Source organism: Equus asinus, chromosome 1 (assembly GCF_041296235.1).
Source record: "Equus asinus isolate D_3611 breed Donkey chromosome 1, EquAss-T2T_v2, whole genome shotgun sequence".
Taxonomy (NCBI): Eukaryota; Metazoa; Chordata; class Mammalia; order Perissodactyla; family Equidae; genus Equus; species Equus asinus.
Genome location: NC_091790.1, coordinates 181,978,150 through 181,996,293, shown reverse-complemented (window position 1 = coordinate 181,996,293; position 18,144 = coordinate 181,978,150). Strand labels below are relative to the sequence as shown.

At 37.8% G+C, this 18,144-nt stretch overlaps 1 protein-coding gene and 1 pseudogene across 2 annotated transcripts in view; one reads left to right on the top strand and one right to left on the bottom strand.

Moving 5' to 3' along the window:
• Positions 1-18,144, top strand: part of GRM8 (glutamate metabotropic receptor 8) — a 720,262-nt gene that overhangs the window by 246,276 nt on the left and 455,842 nt on the right. The window lies entirely within an intron of this gene.
• On the bottom strand, positions 2,109-5,806 carry LOC123287323 (ATP synthase F(0) complex subunit C2, mitochondrial pseudogene; annotated as a pseudogene).

Here is an 18,144-nt window from a genome sequence, read left to right as displayed (position 1 = left end):
TGGGGATCAGGGAGACCTTGAGTGTCTGTGTGGGAGCACCCACAAGATGATCTCAGATATCAAGGGGGAAAAGTTTTTTTTTATGTAGTTAAAAGCTATAACATTCTTATATTGAAACTAGATTTCAAATATGGAAAGAATTTTGAATAATGAGAGGCAGCCTAGCAGAGTGCTTAAAAGAGTTCAGACTCTGGAGCCAGACTTCTAGGTTCAAATTCTGAATTCACCATTTACTAGCTCTATGGACTTGGGCGAGACACTTAACCTCTCCCATGCTGCAGTTTCCCTGTTCATAAGATGGGTATAAGGATATGACCTACCTCACAAGGTTCTTATGAGGATTAAATGAATTAACATTTACAAAAGGCTTAGAACAGTGCAGTGCTATGTACGTGTTTGTTAAATAAATATTGTCATACAGATACAGAAGCATTTGAGCACAATTAAATATTTGCTGTATGTCTTCTGTATTTTTCAGATATAACTTATGTCTTCTGTACTTTTCCAAGTCAACGAAAATAATTCTAGTGACCTGAAGCTCCTGTGAAATGGTATTAATAAATGAGTTCAACATTGATTGAGTGTGAGCTAGTCTCTTGCAGGGAAATTATTAATGTCTATTATATTATGTATATTAATAATTTTGAACATTTTTCAAGGGATCTGAATAACAAATATAAAGGTCTACATAGTTTCTCAGAGTCTAGTACATTTATTATAATTGAAAGAGTAATTATTGTGAATAAAAAAGTACAAAAATTTGGGGCTTTAGTAACTTTAAGCACCAGTTAACTTGTATAGTTATATTAGGGGCATATTATAACTAGAAGAATTAGTTCAACTGCAATAAAATATGACAGAAAGATAAGAAAATCTTCCTTCCCTTTATTGCTAGAGCAGGTTATGATAATAATAAATGAGACTTATATTTTCCTTTGTACATTTAATCCTCAGGAAAAAGGAAATAGATATCTATGAAAAGGTAACTAGAAGATTCTAATAAGGAATCTTTCGTTAGTTCTGCTTCAATTACTAATAAACTCAAGTTTCAATTTTGCTTTTTGGACATTTAAAATATTTAGAAGATAAATATTTAGTTTGTGATCACAACAGAGTAATGAGTTTGCTCTTTTTTATTTTTTATGAAAAGGTAACTAGAACATTCTAATAAGGAATCTTTCATTAGTTCTGCTTCAATTACTAATAAACTCAAATTTCAATTTTGCTTTTTGGACATTTAAAATATTTAGGAGATAAATATTTAGTTTGTGATCACAATAGAGTAATGAGTTTGCTCTTTGTATTTTTTATCATCCTAGCCAGTGATAAAATTATTAATCACCACTAGATGCTCTGGTCAAAGGCTTAGCTGATTTTACTTTGGGATGTTGATCCAAAAGTTGTCCGCAGAAAGTCATTTTGTGACTAACTCTAGCTGTTGAGCTTGGGACCTTGTGGAAAAAGTCATAGCCCAGCTTCATGTGGGTGGCAAGGAAATGGGAAGGTACATAAAATTAGCCAAAATAATGCTGAAATAGTTTGCTTGTGTTTCTTAAAGCTCCCATTTGTGTCAGTGAACTCAGTCAATTCAAAAAACACCCTTGTTTTTCCTTTTTTTTGTTTTGTGTGTGCGTGTGCATGTGTGTTGTGGAAGAAAAGTTGGGTGGAAACTGCAGGAGGAAGAAGGTTTGAAAAGTGTTAACTAGAAAAATGAGGAGACATATGCAGGTACATAGTATGTCATAGGAGCCAAGTGGTACACCATCCTGAAAAATCTAAATCATTTTCAGAGACCAAACAGGTTATAATTCTTACTCCTAGGTGAAATAATCGCTTTAATAACAGAATTTTTCAGTTTTAGACTTATCTTTTCAATAAGTTCATGAAAAAGAAACCTCATTCTAGACTAATAGGGAGCTACGGTGGATTCTTGGGCAGGATAATGACAGGCTATATTTTTTCTTATTCATGCAGCGTTTATTTGTCTTCTTTCTGTCAAACTCTGAGCTAGCCACTTTTCCCAGGCTGCTTGGGGAGTTTTAGGGAAAGGAACACTTAGGACAGAAGATACGTGAAAGAAAGAACCATGGGAGGTGGAAATGGCTCCTTCACATGGTGAACAAGATGAGAAAGGTCACCATCGGGCAGAAGACCTTCATGGTCTCCAAGAAGGCAAAGCCCAGAATGGCACAGAAGAGCTGCTGCTTCAGAGAAGGCTTCCTGGCATCGTCCCATACACAGCCTCAACCCCAGCCCCAGAGCCAGCCACTCCACTGTGGCACCCCCAACGTCAATGAACTTTGCTGCTGTGTCAGTGTCCCTTAAAATGGTGCTGATTTGGAAGCTGCTACTAGGGATGATGAGGTCAGAGGACATGGGGCTGCCAAGCTGCTGAGGCACTCATCTGTCAGTGTCGGTTGTTTCAGTACCACTGCAGAGAGTGGTCAGCTCAGCAGCTGAGAGGTGATTCTGACCAGGGAGAGGATGGAGATGAACTTGGTGCGGGCATACGTTTTCAGGGAGTGGGGGAACTGTGGCAAGGGAGCTGCTCCCAGTGCAGAGAAGACAGAGAGGGACAATGACAGACTATTTTAAGATAAACCATGATTTGGTGTGCGTGATCAGTTTCAAGGAAGAGAAATTGAGACATGAAACCTTTTCAGGAGGTTGTTTTAGTAATTCGGGTATGAGTAATGGCAGTCTAGATTGTATGGCCCACTGGGAATAGAAGAAAGTTATTAGTTCAAGATCTGAAGATCTAATGGGAAGGTTAAGAAGCTAGGGGTGGGGTCTTCCAAGAGGGAATGTCTAGTAGTCTGTTGTATAGTTTGGGAATATAAAGAGTTAAGAGTAGTCACACCTAAAAATGTGATAATTGAAACTATAAAGCCTGGAGAACCCTTATGAGGGAATCAAGGACATAGGTAGGAATTAAACTATGGGTAGAAATTTTAAAGAAAAGAAGGCTGAGAAAAACCACTAGGCTCAAGTAAATCCTAAAACCATCAGTGTTTGCCATCTGAAGAAAGTCAAGAGAAAGTAGGCTGACAACTGAGGATGGGCTCATTTGAATGAAACAAAAACACCTTGTTACTATGAGGCTAAAAGGGAGATACACTAACCTTGAAATTCATAACTGAATTATTCTTTTCCCTTAGCTATTTACCTATTTATTGTTGATTTTCCCACTAGAACATAAGCTCTATAAGAGCAGTTAATATGTCTGTTTTGTTCATGGTTATATATCCAGCAGCTAGAAAAGGGATTGATAAATATTTGTTGAGTGAATAAATGAGTAAACAGTTGCACACTCTGATCTTTAGGGGGAGATAAAGTCTGCCCAACTCCAAGAACAAGGTTTGCCCAAGTCTAGAACAAAATGGGACACTAAAGCTGCACTATCTGATAGAGCCAGATGAAAATGTTCTATGCACTGGCCACTGGCTACAGGTGGCTGTTGAGCACTTGAGATGTGGCTAGTAAAACTGAGGAACTGAATTTCAAATTTTCTTTAACTTCAATTAACAAACAAATTTAAAGAACCACATGTGGGTAGTGGCTACTGTGTTGGACAGCACAGGTGTATACAGAGTCTTCACCAGTTAGGAAAACCCACCTCCTCTGGGCAGATGTAACCTGTGCCAGAGCAGTGGCTTTGTCAGAGGCTAGAATCCGAGTGGGATTTGGGAAAGGAATCAAGGATTAGCTGCTGGGGTTGTTTTTATTAATCCTTAGCCCACAGGACAGGAGAAATCTATCAAGCTCACGTGAAGTCCAGGTGACTTCGCCAGAGAAGGAGACCAGAAAGGAATTTGGAGCCAAAGCCCTAGTTAGTATAAAATTGTGTTAACTCTGAGCATCTTTATGAACAGATCAGTTAGGGAACTAGCTATGCCTGGTAGAGGCTTCTGTAGATGACCAGGAAGAATTCAAGGTTTAGGGATTTTGGTCACCTTTCTTTGTACCGTGATGAACAATAACTGCAATTGATCCTAAAAGATGAGCTAGGCATATACACTAAACTCATAATGAACACTCAGACACCTATGGACCTACCATATGGAAAAGCAACATCTTTGAATATTAAACTATGGCAGATAGTGAAAATACTTATATATTTAAAAATATTTATTAAATTAAAGAAATATTTATCTAATTTATATTAGATTTTGGAATGCTCTGCTGTGGTTTTTGATTTAACAGATTTACCTGGTTGGTTATAGCTTGCTTAGGCAAATATTAGAATTATTCTGATTTCCTCGAACGTCCTGTGACTGGGCCATGGGAGGAGGGGGGAGTTGTTCCGGAGTGTTTTAAAGTGGCCTCATATTCAGAATTCACCCAGCAATAACACATATCAATATCGTGTATTGAATTGAGTGTAAGAGCAGATGTTCGGCATGTTTCAGGCTGCTTTTGGGAATAGTCTCTATTGAAGAAAGGAAAGTATGCTTCAGATCCATTCACATAATTTATGAAAGTGAATAGGGATTTCTCACAAAGGAAGAATGCTGGACAGACTATTATATTTGCAGTATAAAGTGTGCTGTGTGCAAATTCCCAGAGTTGGCTGGCATAGCAGCGGACAAAGAGATCTTAATATATTCCTGGGAAAGGAGATTAGTTCTCTAAAGAGCAAACACAAGAAAATAGGAGATTCTCTTAGGGGTTCCTGAAGACTTGGTTCACTTCCCCTAGGCTAACCATTTGTTATCATTGTTTTTATAAGAGAAAATCTTTTGCAAGAACCTAATTTGCACCACAGGAAAATGTTTGAATATTAGAATCTTGAGGTTGGAAGGGACTTTCAAAGATTATTTAGTCCTACCCCATATCTTATGCTTGAATTAATTTTGCAAAAGCCTTGCCAAGGATCTCCCAGTCAGGGCTCCAACATCTCCTGGAGAGAGTGGTCAGAAGCTCCGTCCTTGGAGAACTGAGCCATTCCATCCGTGGAGAACTTTGACACAGAGATACTCTTATTGAATCTAATTCTGCTGTTTTGTGCCTCCCATTCATTTGTCCTACTTGTAACTGTTGGGGCCAAACAACACCACCTTCAATTCTTTTTGCTATTAAAGTTCTTAGGATGTTTGAACATGATTATCAGCTCTCCAAGGCTAAATATGCCTGATTCCTTCAAGAATGTCTTGGATGTTATTGACTTGACTGTACATCTCGGGTGGTTCCTGAATGTGCCCAGTTTGCCCATGTTTATACTGCAGCAGTATAGGGGTGGTCTGGGCTGCACAGAGACAGGTTGGGCTTTTGCTTCCTTTTGTACAGATTCTTTCCTCTCCCTCTTCTCCTCCTCCTGTTTCTCCTACTCTCTGCTCGCTCTTCTCCTTTTCCCTCCACTTCCCTCCTTTCCTCTCCTCTCTTGCTGATTCTATCTACCTTTGTTCATTGATTCAACAATCATTCCATTTGCTGTTGATTCATATTAACCTTTCTATAGATTAAAATCTCTAAGCTTTAGTTGCATGGATTGCTACTAAGCTATTGCTACTATCCATTCTGTACAAAAAACCTGTCCTTTTGGACTTAATCGCCTTATTTTAAATTTATTTTTACTACTTTTCATCTTACTAGATTTAGCTCTTTTTTCTAACCTGTCAGCTTCTTTTTCAATCCTGATTCAGTCATCCAATATGGTCACTCTCCCTCGTACAAATTTTATGATGTCCTCTCTATATTCTCATCCAAGACATTGAGTTAGGGGCCTGCCCCGTGGCCGAGTGGTTAATTTCACACGCTCCGCTTCCTGGCCCGGGGCTTCGCTGGGTTGGATCCTGGGCGCCGACATGGTACCGCTCATCAAGCCATTCTGAGGCGACATCCCTCAAAGAAGGAGCCACAACTAAAAATGCACAACTGTGTACCGGGGGGCTTTCGGGAGAGAAAGGAAAAATAAAATCTTTATAAAGAAAAAGACATTGAGTAAAATGTAAAAACAAATGCAACCCAGGAAAAAATCCTTCTATGATCTTGGAAACCTAGAACCAGATTGATGTTGCTCCATTAATTGACATCCTCTGGGCAAAGCTGTTGAAACTGTTTGTTACTAATCTACCTTACTATTCATGTATTCAGCTTCTACTTACTCCATTTTGTCCACAAGGATAAGTTGAAAGATCTTCTAAAGGTCTCTCTGAAGGTGATGTGAGCTGGGTCTCTACATTTCCTATAATCTTAGGAATTATACCAAAGAAGGAAAGGGCATTTGATTGTTACGCTTTCATCCTAAAATTGTTGTGTCATCCTCTCTTTAGCATATTTCTTCTTAGGCGAGCAACATCCTTTGATTCCCTAACAGACATGTAAGGCTGAGAGAAGAATATTGGAAAAAGCTGAACATTCAGAGAATTTTTAGAAATGGGAATGTCATTTTATGAGAGTGCAAAACAGAATATGAAATACTTTGACATATCAAGTGAGATCCTCTACTTTCTAATCAGCAGAGGACTTGAAATAATTGATGTTTTTGTTAAATGAGAATCTCCAAATTGCTGCTAATGCTCTTTCTTAAGGTTTTTCTTATGTCTTCCAACGAACTGAAAATGTTTAAAATCATCAAATACACTGATGTCATGGAACTTCAAGAAATTTATACATGTTTTGGTCAAAACAGATAAGGTGCTCAAAGAATCCTTCAATAAAGATAAACTCATGTGGAAGATGTATGCAAATGAGTCAGTTGAATATTACAGTGGTGGACAGAATTGAAGAATTTCAAGACTGGTCTTTGTCTTTATCTGGAAAATAAGAGTTGCGTTCATTGTACAACTAAACCTGTAAGACAGAATCAGTTAAAAAATACTGTCCTCTATATCATAATGAAACAGGAACAAATTTCCCATAAAGCTATTGCTGCTTCCTCCTCACTTAAGTTGACAGATATTCTCTATGACCAGAGTGACTGTGTTTAAGATGCCATTACTCAGGTGACTGAGTTTTATGTTAAATTATGTTCCACATGTGCAGTCCTTTAAATTATGTAGATACTTTTGTTGGATTTCATGATATCTTGTATTTCCTGTTCTGTAATTAGAAACATGAAGATTTAAGAACATCCCAGTTTTAAAAAATTATCATGGTAAATCTTTAACCTGTAATTATAGAAAGGAATTTAATATGAACCAGGACCAAAAGAGGTTTCCAAGGTACAAAAAAATCCTTTTGGAAGTATAGATTTCATTGATTGTGTGTGTGTGTGGTTCCAAAACAGTGAGAAAATCATCCAGACTCATGTATTTTTCAATTTTATTTGTTGTGGTTTGTCACATTTGGACTTTTAAAAAATGTCCTTACTACTCCCTGACTTACACATCTGACGTTTGTTTGCCCATCTGGATTGAGTCCTAATTAGAAAACAAATCACTGTTAGTGATCTCATTCATTAACGGAGAGACTGGGTAGTCACAAGATAGGAAAGAGTTAAAATAAAATTTTCATAGTTGGAAATTTGCAAGTACTGCTATGATTTTATTTCAACATTTCATTAGAGATTTACATTCTTAGAATTTCCAGAAGCTAAAATGAGTATTGTTTTATTTTCCGGTTATAATTAGCCCATGTGCATGGAGACTCTCAGAGACCATTTACTGAAGTTAGTAGAAATTCTGAGCTCCCAAATAAAAATGTCAAAAGATATTTCCCCGGTCTATGTTGCATTAGGAAATGAATGATTTCCTATGGGTAAGAGCATTAGGATAAAGTTGAGGGAGATTATATGCTCCTCCTGCCTTCATCCAAGCTCCCTGGAGTAAAGGGAAGTTGCAATTACCACATACTTGATAAAATAATCAGATTATACAAAATCAGCTCTTTTTCCTTTCTTTTTATTTATTTTTTTTTTGTAAGACTTTACAAACTGAAATTTAAAAATCAAGATGGAAAATAAAAACCTACTAAGGCAAGTCCTGGTAATATATGGGACCTCCACCATCCTCCCTTCTCCCCCAAATGTAAATCATGTTTTGTCTCCCTTAAACGTCTCCCCCAGTACTCCTCAAATCTCAGGATTGGAATTCATGTTTTTAAAGAAAAAACTGTCTTGGCCTGATACCTTCCTGCTGACCTCACCATTTTCTCTTCTAATCTCGTTGACTCTATCAATGGACTGATGTTTTCTCATCTCATGGTGACTGATATTCAGTGGGAGGAGGCCTCTTCCAGGTTTAGAGAGTGGTGCTATCAAACCAAGTGGAACTATTTTGGTTTCATTAACAGCCTGTGGAATTGTATGGTGGATTATGATATTGGGATATATTATAGTTTTGAGGATGGGCCATCCAACCTGCGGGCTCTTTCAGCCTTGATGCATCTGTACTTTGAATCCCTCTTCAGCTATCACATTGACTAGGTTAGTATTTTTTAACCAGAATTGCATATCACAATAATCTGGGAAGCAGGCCCAAATTTACATCCATAACTACCCTATTTTATCAATTCCAGAATGCATTTTTTTTTCACATTTTCTCACTTCTGAAATCTGGATGTACTTTCCATTAGTTTAATTATGGTGTAATTGCAGAATTTTCTTTCTTAGTGGTATGTAAAATAATGGTGCATCTTACAATCAATGAAATGGCATCTTAGAGTCAATGAAATGTGGACTGTATCAGAATCTCTTAGGGAGAGAGTAGCTCATGGTATGAATCTTACAAACTCTCCAGGTAAGTCTGATGTACACTACTGGCTGTAAATACTTTGAACTAGCTCTGGGAATATTTCTCCAATTAACAATACTAATAAACTAATCACTGCCATGCATTTATTTTTCCCCTGCCAGGCACTGGCATAAGCAATTTCTGTATTTTTACCTCATTTAATTCTCACAACTAACCTATTGGATGGGTATTATTATCCCCACTAAATGGATTAAGAAACTAAGGTTTAGAGAGATGAAGTAACCTGCCCAAGGACATAGAGATATTAGTGGAAGGGCCAGGATATGAACCTGGGTGAGTTTGACTCCACAGCTCTAACCACTACATTATATAGCAGTGGTTCTGTTTAAAGTGTGGTCTGCAGACCAGAAGCCTCAGCATCCCCTAGGAACATATTAGAAGTGCAAATTTTAGGGGCTTGCTCCAGACCTAAAGAATGAGAAACTCCAGGAGCAGGGCTCAGTAGTGTGTTTTAACAAGCCCTCCAGGTTATTCTGATGCATCCTAAAGTTTTAGGACCACTGTCATATAGCATAGACATCTCTCACAATAGGATTAGGAGGCATCCTAATAAAGATAGGACCTACTAAAGTTTATTGGATAGCTGGCTGGCTCATATTATAATTCTAAAATAATGTCATGTTTGCAAGGTTGACTGAGCTTTTAGTTGCTTAATAACAAATAAAATTGCATTTGCTCGAATATGCTTTAATTGTAGTTCCCAGTAGACAGAACTATGGTAACAAAATAGACTAGGCTCTAATGTTTTTTTGCATAATGAGCATAGTCAAAGCATTTAGTGCGAATGGATTACAGTTCCCCATATAAGATGGGAAAGCTCTTAAAGGACCACATGTCTTTCTTTGGTCTGACATCCTCTTGTCCTCAATCTTAGTCTAATCCTATTATTTCCTTTTTTCAAAAGTGCAGAATACAGTATCTTTGTTCCTAAGAGGAAAGGACGAACTGACAAGATCCTTCCTTGTATTATCTTGGGTTGATAGATTAGTTGAATCTAGCATTTGTAATGCAGATAGAAACAGTTTCTGAACAAAAGCTGATTAAAGAATTTCATTGAAAAAACAAAGAACTTGCTTGCTTAGTGAAAAAAAATTGATTGACATTAAGGAATTAAGCATCCCAAAAGGATAAATAAATTTGGTTCCAAGAAGAAAAGGCAGTTTAAAAAAATAAAATAATATACCAAAGCAACAAAATGTAGAGATGCCTGGTGAATATGATTATGTCTACCCCAAATCAGTACAACTATTTGAAAAGCACAACTCAAATAGTAATTTTTTTGCTCTGCATGATGCAAAATAAGCAATTTGATTTTTCTTTTTCCACTAAATTGACTGGTTCTTGAATGCATTATTTGACCCGCAGTACTGTATTATCCATGGCATTTCCCAGATGACTGAGCTAAGTAGATGTCTTATTGTTGTTTTTGTCTAATAGACATGTATGGGGATGAAGATAGTGATAATTGGAAAAGAGGAAAGCGTAGCATTTGGAATTCGGGAGTGGAGATTTTAGAAGCATGAGTGGTCCTGAGCCCAGAAGACCTGATGTTCGGCTATACTGACCTGCAGGCCCTGTCTCCGCCTCCATGAGCTTGTACATACTTATTAGCACAGATTGATGCCTTATAAATAGGCAAAAGGGTCTAGAGCCTTATTTCAAATCCTGAAATGCTCCCTTTTTGATATCTGTTTCTAACTTTTCTCTAATATGTGATTTTAATCTCAAAATAGGCTCTGATTTATACCGAAGAGCTGTTTCCTCCTGTGTCTTTCTGCCTTAAATGAATCTCTAGGCTCCTATCCTATGTACCCTGATGATCTTTTGGCTCCCTGTGCCCCTGTCCAGCTTGGATCTCAGCACTGGGAGCCAAGATCACCTGTCCAAGCCTTAAATTTTGCCTACAACCTCAAGTTTGGCTAGCCTCTTGGAAATTAGCCCTCTTCATAGACATATGGGGGATAGGGAGCAATGTAGTGTACTGGTTAAGTTCATCTGCTAAGGATGGCCTGTAATTGAGGCCCCCATCAGCAATTCGGTAACTGTGACATCTGGAGAAACTCCTCTCTGGGCCTCATCTACTTTATATCCAATGGTGGTGTTACATGCCGTCAAGTTGGCTCTCACTCCTGGAGACCCTACGAAAGAGTGATGTCCACAATGGATGTCCAGTGGTGTGTGTGTATATATATGTAGATATATATTCATACATGTGTATGTATACGTATATTTGAATGAATTAATGCTGATGAAAATAATGTAGGATGATATGTTTAAGACACATAGCAAAGTCTAACACATAGATTGTGTTCAACATGTTTCCCATTATTATTATGGCTTTTTCCCCCTACACTTGGTTATTTGTTTGTTTTTAGCATTGTTACCACCCACTCCTTGTTTATGTGAACTGGTCCCTGGCCATTATCTCTATCCTGTTGACTAGTCTTCAATACCTCCATTCCACGACCTTCTACAACCTGCCATCGACAAGGCCAACACAAATTTAGCATGAATCAAATAATTTATTTAGAGAAGTTTATTGTTGTTAACTAAGGCTCATCAGCATTGAGCCATTGAATCAAATGGTTTCCTCAACCTGTGCAATCAGAAAAACATTTTAGGAGATTTTTTCCTAAAATTCTTTGAGAACTTTTGTGGGTGAAATGGCAACACAGTACAAGTGTTTAATTCCATATTTCTGGCTTCCTAGGTTTAGTAAATAGTAGAACTCAGGGAGTACTAAAGCTTAACCACTTAATGTGTAGCCTTGCCTGCTTGTTAATTTGGGCAACTCTATAGATTTAATCGTTGGTTTGGGTTTCAAAGCTTGGCTTTTACTTGCTCTTGCAATAGCAGTCAGCCAGTTTAAGCAATTTGTCATTCATATAACAAGGAGGCTGAGGAAGACTCAAAGGTGGTAACTGAGTATGGAAATCACTGCAGCTAAAACTTGATGGAGTTGGAGGATTAGATTATGACAGACACAGAAATGTTTTCTTGACTGTAATTTATGGCCTCACAATTTTCTTTTCATTTCTAGAGTATTTACATACTTCTGAGTTGTCTAATAGATAAATCTTAGGCAATGGCTTTATACCATTATGATGACCCAGTGGTAAACTTATATATTACATCTGATGGGCATCAAAGTGGTAGTTTGTCCAAGACCAACATATCTCTATAGACATTTTCATAAGCTGAAGTCATCAAACACATTTACGTCTGCCTATGGATCCTGTGCATTCACAGGTGCACATTTAATGATGCACGAATATTTACATATTCACACACGTGAATTAGGATTTATTCTGAGAGCTGAAAATGGGATTGTAAAGTCATGGAGGTTTAAGGCAATTTCCTCAAGACCTGCTTATGCTTGATTATGATTTATTTGTTTAAACTTAACCAATTGTATATTAATAGTACTGTTCTCTTTGAAGAGAGAACTATTATTTCAAAACTTATTAAGGCTATATATGAATTTGGGGCCTATTTAAGACTTGAAAAATCAGATTAAAGAAATAGTATATGAAATATTGTAAGTTTCTAAACATGAAGCTGCCTTTGGTTTTTTGATTGAAGATGCTTTCAGGCATTTTTAGGAACGCATTTGTATTTGGAGGCAAAAATAAGAGATGATTTTCTAAGTAAAGACAAAAATGAAGAAGCAATCCACATATAATGCATCTGAGATTGCTGTATTTTTTTTTTTCCAAGGAGGGTAGATTTAAGAGGTTTGCTGATAGCTTTAGGTTGTGAAGTTCTTATTCTGGTATAGATTACTGTTATCCATTGAATTTACAGAATTATCTGGGTTGTTTTTATTTATATATATATACTTTATATATGTGTATATATTTTGAGCATTGTGAATAAATGAGGCAGTGCCAATAACTACCAGAAACCCATCTGACCCGTGGCCCCAGTGTAAGGTATTCTGATGGACCCGTGATTCCGTGTCTCAGAATGAGCGATGTAGAGTGAGTCTCATGGAGCTCTGCTCTATAAGTCCCTATTTTTTTCTATCATGGGGAGAATGAGGTGGTAGAATTGGGCCCTAGAAGTGACATTAAAACATTCCAATAGACACTCAGCAACCTCAGCTTGTGAACGATGGGTGCTTCACCCCTCTCCCCTTCCCTTGTCTCTGCCCCGTGACCCTTGTCCTTCAGAGCAGGCCAGAGCCACATTGGTCCATCTCTCTCAAAGGCAATTCTATTTCTAGATAGATCTGAGGAGAGTCTTGGGCAGCACATTATTATTTGTATTGGCCCAATTAGCTTTGTTTTACTTAGGAAGACAAGTTTAGTAAGTCGAAAGTTTTCTGGCTGGGTCATGCTGACCAGTATAACAGTATCTCCAATTATTTTGCTATTAGGACAAAGCACATTCACTGCCTAAGTCCTCAGTGTAGAAATCATGATATATGTGTTTCTCTCTTTCAAGGGGAGGTAATCATAATGTTATTTTGTAGGAAAATTTCCAGTGTACAAGCTGACGCCTGCTGTCCTTTCCTTTTAAGGTGAAATAATCACAAACAATTTAAAGAAATCTCTGTACGTTGTTAGTGCATAAATCTTTTCTTTTATTCTTGTGAAAATATATTTCAGCTCTTACTTTGATTCCACAAAGTGCTATTTTCTCTGTTTTACTCTAACTTGAACAATATCTTTGAGTGCTTACGATGTGCCACATGTTGTGCTGGGGACTGGAGATAGGAAGATGAAAAGACATGAAGCTGTCCTCACGCAGCTCACAGCATTGTAAGAAAAATGTCACACTGTTTTGTGTTTATTGGTTTACATGCCTAAGTGTAAGGAGAAGCTTGTCCACAGTATACCAGGTGACACAGTGGGAGGGGCCACTGGGGAGAGTCAGGAAGGGCTTCGTGAAGGCATGAAGGAGCACACTGAGCTCATTTTAAAGCAAATAAGGGAATAAGGATATATTAGAAAAAAAACTTAATGGCTGGCCCCGTGGCCGTGTGGTTAAGTTCGCGCTCTCCGCTGCAGGCGGCCCAGTGTTTCGTTGGTTTGAATCCTGGGCGCCGACATGGCACTGCTCATCAAACCACGCTGAGGCAGCGTCCCACATGCCACAACTAGAAGGACCCACAACGAAGAATATACAACTATGTACCGGGGGGCTTTGGGGAGAAAAAGGAAAAAAATAAAATCTTAAAAAAATAAAAAATAAAAAAAAACAAGGTAGGGAGGGTGAAGGAGGCATATTCTTATTTTACAACTGTAGTAGATATAGGGTAGAAAACTTCCTCAAAAATTCATCATACTAAGAAGCGTATTTGACGGTGGAAGAACAGATTCAAGAGCATTTGTGCTATCACAGTAAGCCGTAAATTTGGAATAAATCTGAATTACTGTGCTTTTCTTTAAAAATAGAATTGAATGGGGGCCGGCCCGGTGGCGCAGCGGTTAAGTTCGCACGTTCCGCTTCTCGGCGGCCCGGGGTTCGCTGGTTCGGATCCCGGGTGCGGACATGGCACTGCTTGGCAGCCATGCTGTGGTAGGCGTCCCACGTATAAACTAGAGGAAGATGGGCACGGATGTTAGCTCAGAGCCAGGCTTCCTCAGCAAAAAGAGGGGGACTGGCAGTAGTTAGCTGAGGGCTAATCTTCCTCCAAAAAACAAACAAACAAACAAACAAAAAATAGAATTGAATGAATTTGAGAATTTGATAACGTTTTAATGCATACAGTGCAGTAAACTAACAGGTTAAGAGAGCTTCACTTGTGAATATGTCAACTATTTTTATTTATTTAGATAATGTATTGAGAATTTTAAATTTTCTGTTAAAATCTTTTTTTCTTAGCAAAACTTTTTTTCTCGCATTTATAGGGCAAAAGAAAATTCTGACCCAGATTCTATCAGAAATTATGAAGTCTGAATTAGTTTAGGTTCTGATTAATGATGTTTTTTGATATCAACTAAAATACTTTTGCTTAGGTCACTGCAAACCTCCTAATTGCCCCATTCAAAAGATATTCTCCAAAGATCTGATGGCATTTAACAATCTCTACCAACCTGCACACAAGTAGTAGCCCTTTATCAGGCATCCTTGCTCTTTCTCTTTCTGCTATCCTTTTGTGTTTTGTTCACATTTCTATTTGAGTGGTTATCACAGCATTGCAAATATTCATTGTACTGTCTCTCTCTCTCTCATAAAAGTTATGAGCTCCTTGATGTTATTCACCGTTGCATCCCCTGACATTTAAATGAACAAATGATGACATTCATGTGTTTGTTAATAGTCTCCATACTATTTTTGATAAGTGGTTGTCAATTTTGGCTGCTCATTGAGATCACCTGGGAGCTTTAACAAATGATTGATGTTTGGATCTTACTTTCAGAGATTCTGAGTTAATTGATCTAGGGGTTGGCCTGAGCGTCAAGATTTTTAAAAACTCCCCAGGTGACTCCAATGTGCAGTAAGATTGAGAGCCACTGATCTGGCCCCGTGTTGTCCAACACAGTAGCTGCTAGCCATGTGTGGCATTGAGCACTTGAAGTGTGGCTAGTCTGAATTGAGAGTAAGTGTAAGTATATACACCTGATTTTGAAGTTTTAATACAAAAAATGGTAAAATATCTCAATAGTTTTTATATGATTGCATATTGAAATGATAGTATTTCAGATATGTTGGGTTAAATAAAATGCTTTTCATTTATATTAAAAGTTTAATTAGGGGCTGGCCCCATGGCATAGTGGTTAAGTTCAGCATGTTCTGCTTTGGCAGCCTGGGTTCACGGGTTCAGATCCTGAGCATGGACCTACACCATTCATCAGCCGTGCTGTGGTGCTGACCCACGTATACAAACTAGAGGAAGATTGGCACAGCACAGATGTTAGCTCAGGGCTAATCTTCCTCAGCAAAAAAACAAAACAAAACAAAACAAAAACCCACAAAACTTTAATTAATAATAAAATTAATTTCACCTGTTTCTTTTTACCTTTTTAAATGTGGCTACTAGAAAATTTAAAATTACATATGTGACTTGCATCATATTTTTATTGAGCAGTGCTGATCTAGATGATAACTTTCTAAATGGAAGGGACAGAGATGTTTAATTAACAAATACATGCTTAATGAATGCTTTCTGTCAGATTAACTGAGAGTGTTCATGTTTTGTACAATCCTTGGTACAAATAGTTCCTCTTCCCAGCTATCTATATTTAAAATAATTCAGATTCAATTAATATTTATTGATTGCATGAGTTGTGGAAATTATTGTGCTAAGAAGAGAAATAATGCTTGTGATGGAAACAGAAAGAAACCAGTGACTCTATGGTTTCAGATATATAAAAATGAAATAGAACTATTGAAAATGAAATGGTAAGTTGAAACTGATCAAACTAAGGGGGAAATTGAGAATATAGAGTGCTATTTTTGTCATTATAATTGCATTATAGGGCAAATAAAAATGTTCTTCTTAAACTAGAGTCTTAAAAAAACCCAAAACAAAAAGCCTGAGTGAATGATTTGGTTTGCATGCAGAAGAGATGGATGAATTATGGACATAAACATATGTAAACATGTGTATACATGTTTACAAAGATTGGAAAATGATACACGTATAGGAAGAGAAGTTAAGGTCGAAGACATCTAAGGTTTCACAAATGGAGAGATGACTATGGAATTGAAGACATTAGACAACATAACCATCTTGAATCCTGAGCATGAAACTCAGTTTTAGGGGAGAGAACACAGGAACAGCTTGACCTATAGGGCAAACCACTGGGCAGAGCAAATATGTGGGTGGTAGGAGTAAAACATTTACTGCAGGCTCAGCTGATTGGGTTATCGTGGTGGGCAACATTTGCTCGAACCACAGGTATTCAAAGAAAACGATGTTAAGTGTTTTGAGCAAGCTCTTATTGAAGGGGATTGGTTAAAATTGGAAATTGCTAACTGTGAGTTATTAAGAGACCCAGTATCCATAAATCAATTAAGGTGCATTATATTCTATTCCATTGCCAGCATTCATTTAAACACAAACTACTGTATGCTCTACTCACAGTAGTAGAAACCAAAAGTTTAGGCTACTTTAAGTTTTTCTACAGTGTTTGTCTTTTGTTGAAAAATAATGAAATAATTATTTCAGTTTGGTTTCTGATAAGCTTGAAGGGAAACAAATTTGTATTCAACAAATTCCTGGGGCTATAATCTTATTTTTGCTTTGCTTCTCACATCTTGACCTTAAGAAGCAGTGTGGGAGCGTTTTGAAAAGCTGGGCTTTGGCTTCCAAACAGAGCTGGTTTGAATATTGTCTCCATCACTCACTCTTTGACCTTGGCCAAGTCACTTAACATAGCCAAGCCTCAGTTTGCTTGGCCCTAATACCTACCTTGCAGGGCCATTTAGAGGAGGAAATGTAAAATGCATTGCTTAGCACATGGTAAGTCTTTATAAATATTATTGTTATTGTTATTATTGCAAGGTTGAAAAACATTCTGAGCAGGATAGTTTTTGTGTAAGCAAAAATTATAATTAAAATTAGTATTTTATATGTGAACACTATTATTACTGCCACTAGCCCCCAGAGTTTGGAAGGAGAGGAGAGAAGTAGAGAAGAGTTGAAGAAGGGAGAAAGGCGGCACATGGCATCAGCAAGAACGCTTCCTCATTTATAGTTGGAGCCACTGGGGAGTTGACAGAGGAATAATTAAGACCAGAACAGGTGTGTGAGGAGGCGTAGCAGAGCTGGGTGGTCCTCCTTTGATAGGGAAGCAGGGCTCAGCTGTGACTGACCAGCAGCTGTCCAAGCAAAAAGGACATGTACAAGGAAGCACTTCTTCCCCTCCTACAAGCCTGGGGACAATGCTTTCCTTCAGGCTCCTGGGGCTCTGTTAATGTGCTGCTCGATAGACGGTTTGTGAGCAGAACATTACAAAGCATCCATCCTCAGGATCTAGAGTCTGAGTTATGTCAGGAAGCACCTGCTGTGTGGTGTTCAGATGCAAGGGTAGAGCCAGCACCAGCCTGCTTCACCAGAGCCTGGCACATAGTAGGGATGCCATAAGTGTTGATAGGATCCAAATGAATGCACACATCTTACACTTTACAGCCCCCCATGAATATCTGGTGTGTGAAAAAATCAAACTAAATTCTAGACAAATGAGAATCTGGTTATATTCCTTTACACATGGTGATGGTATAAGAGAGGAAAAGAGAATGGAAATCAATGATAAATTAAGCAAAGGGAATTAACTTACAAAAGACAAGCCCTTTAAATGCCTCTCAAAATTCTGCATTTGCTTGTTTTACAAAATGCTTTGATCAATGAAATGCAGCAGTAGGTGAGGAGTTTCACACTTAGCGATTCCTTTTTCCGAGGACTATTTAGAACAAACCCGAAAATCTTTCACTTTTTTTCTAGCTTAACCTTTTTACATAGAGAAAGGATTTCTGTTATCTTCATTTAAAGTAAGACTTA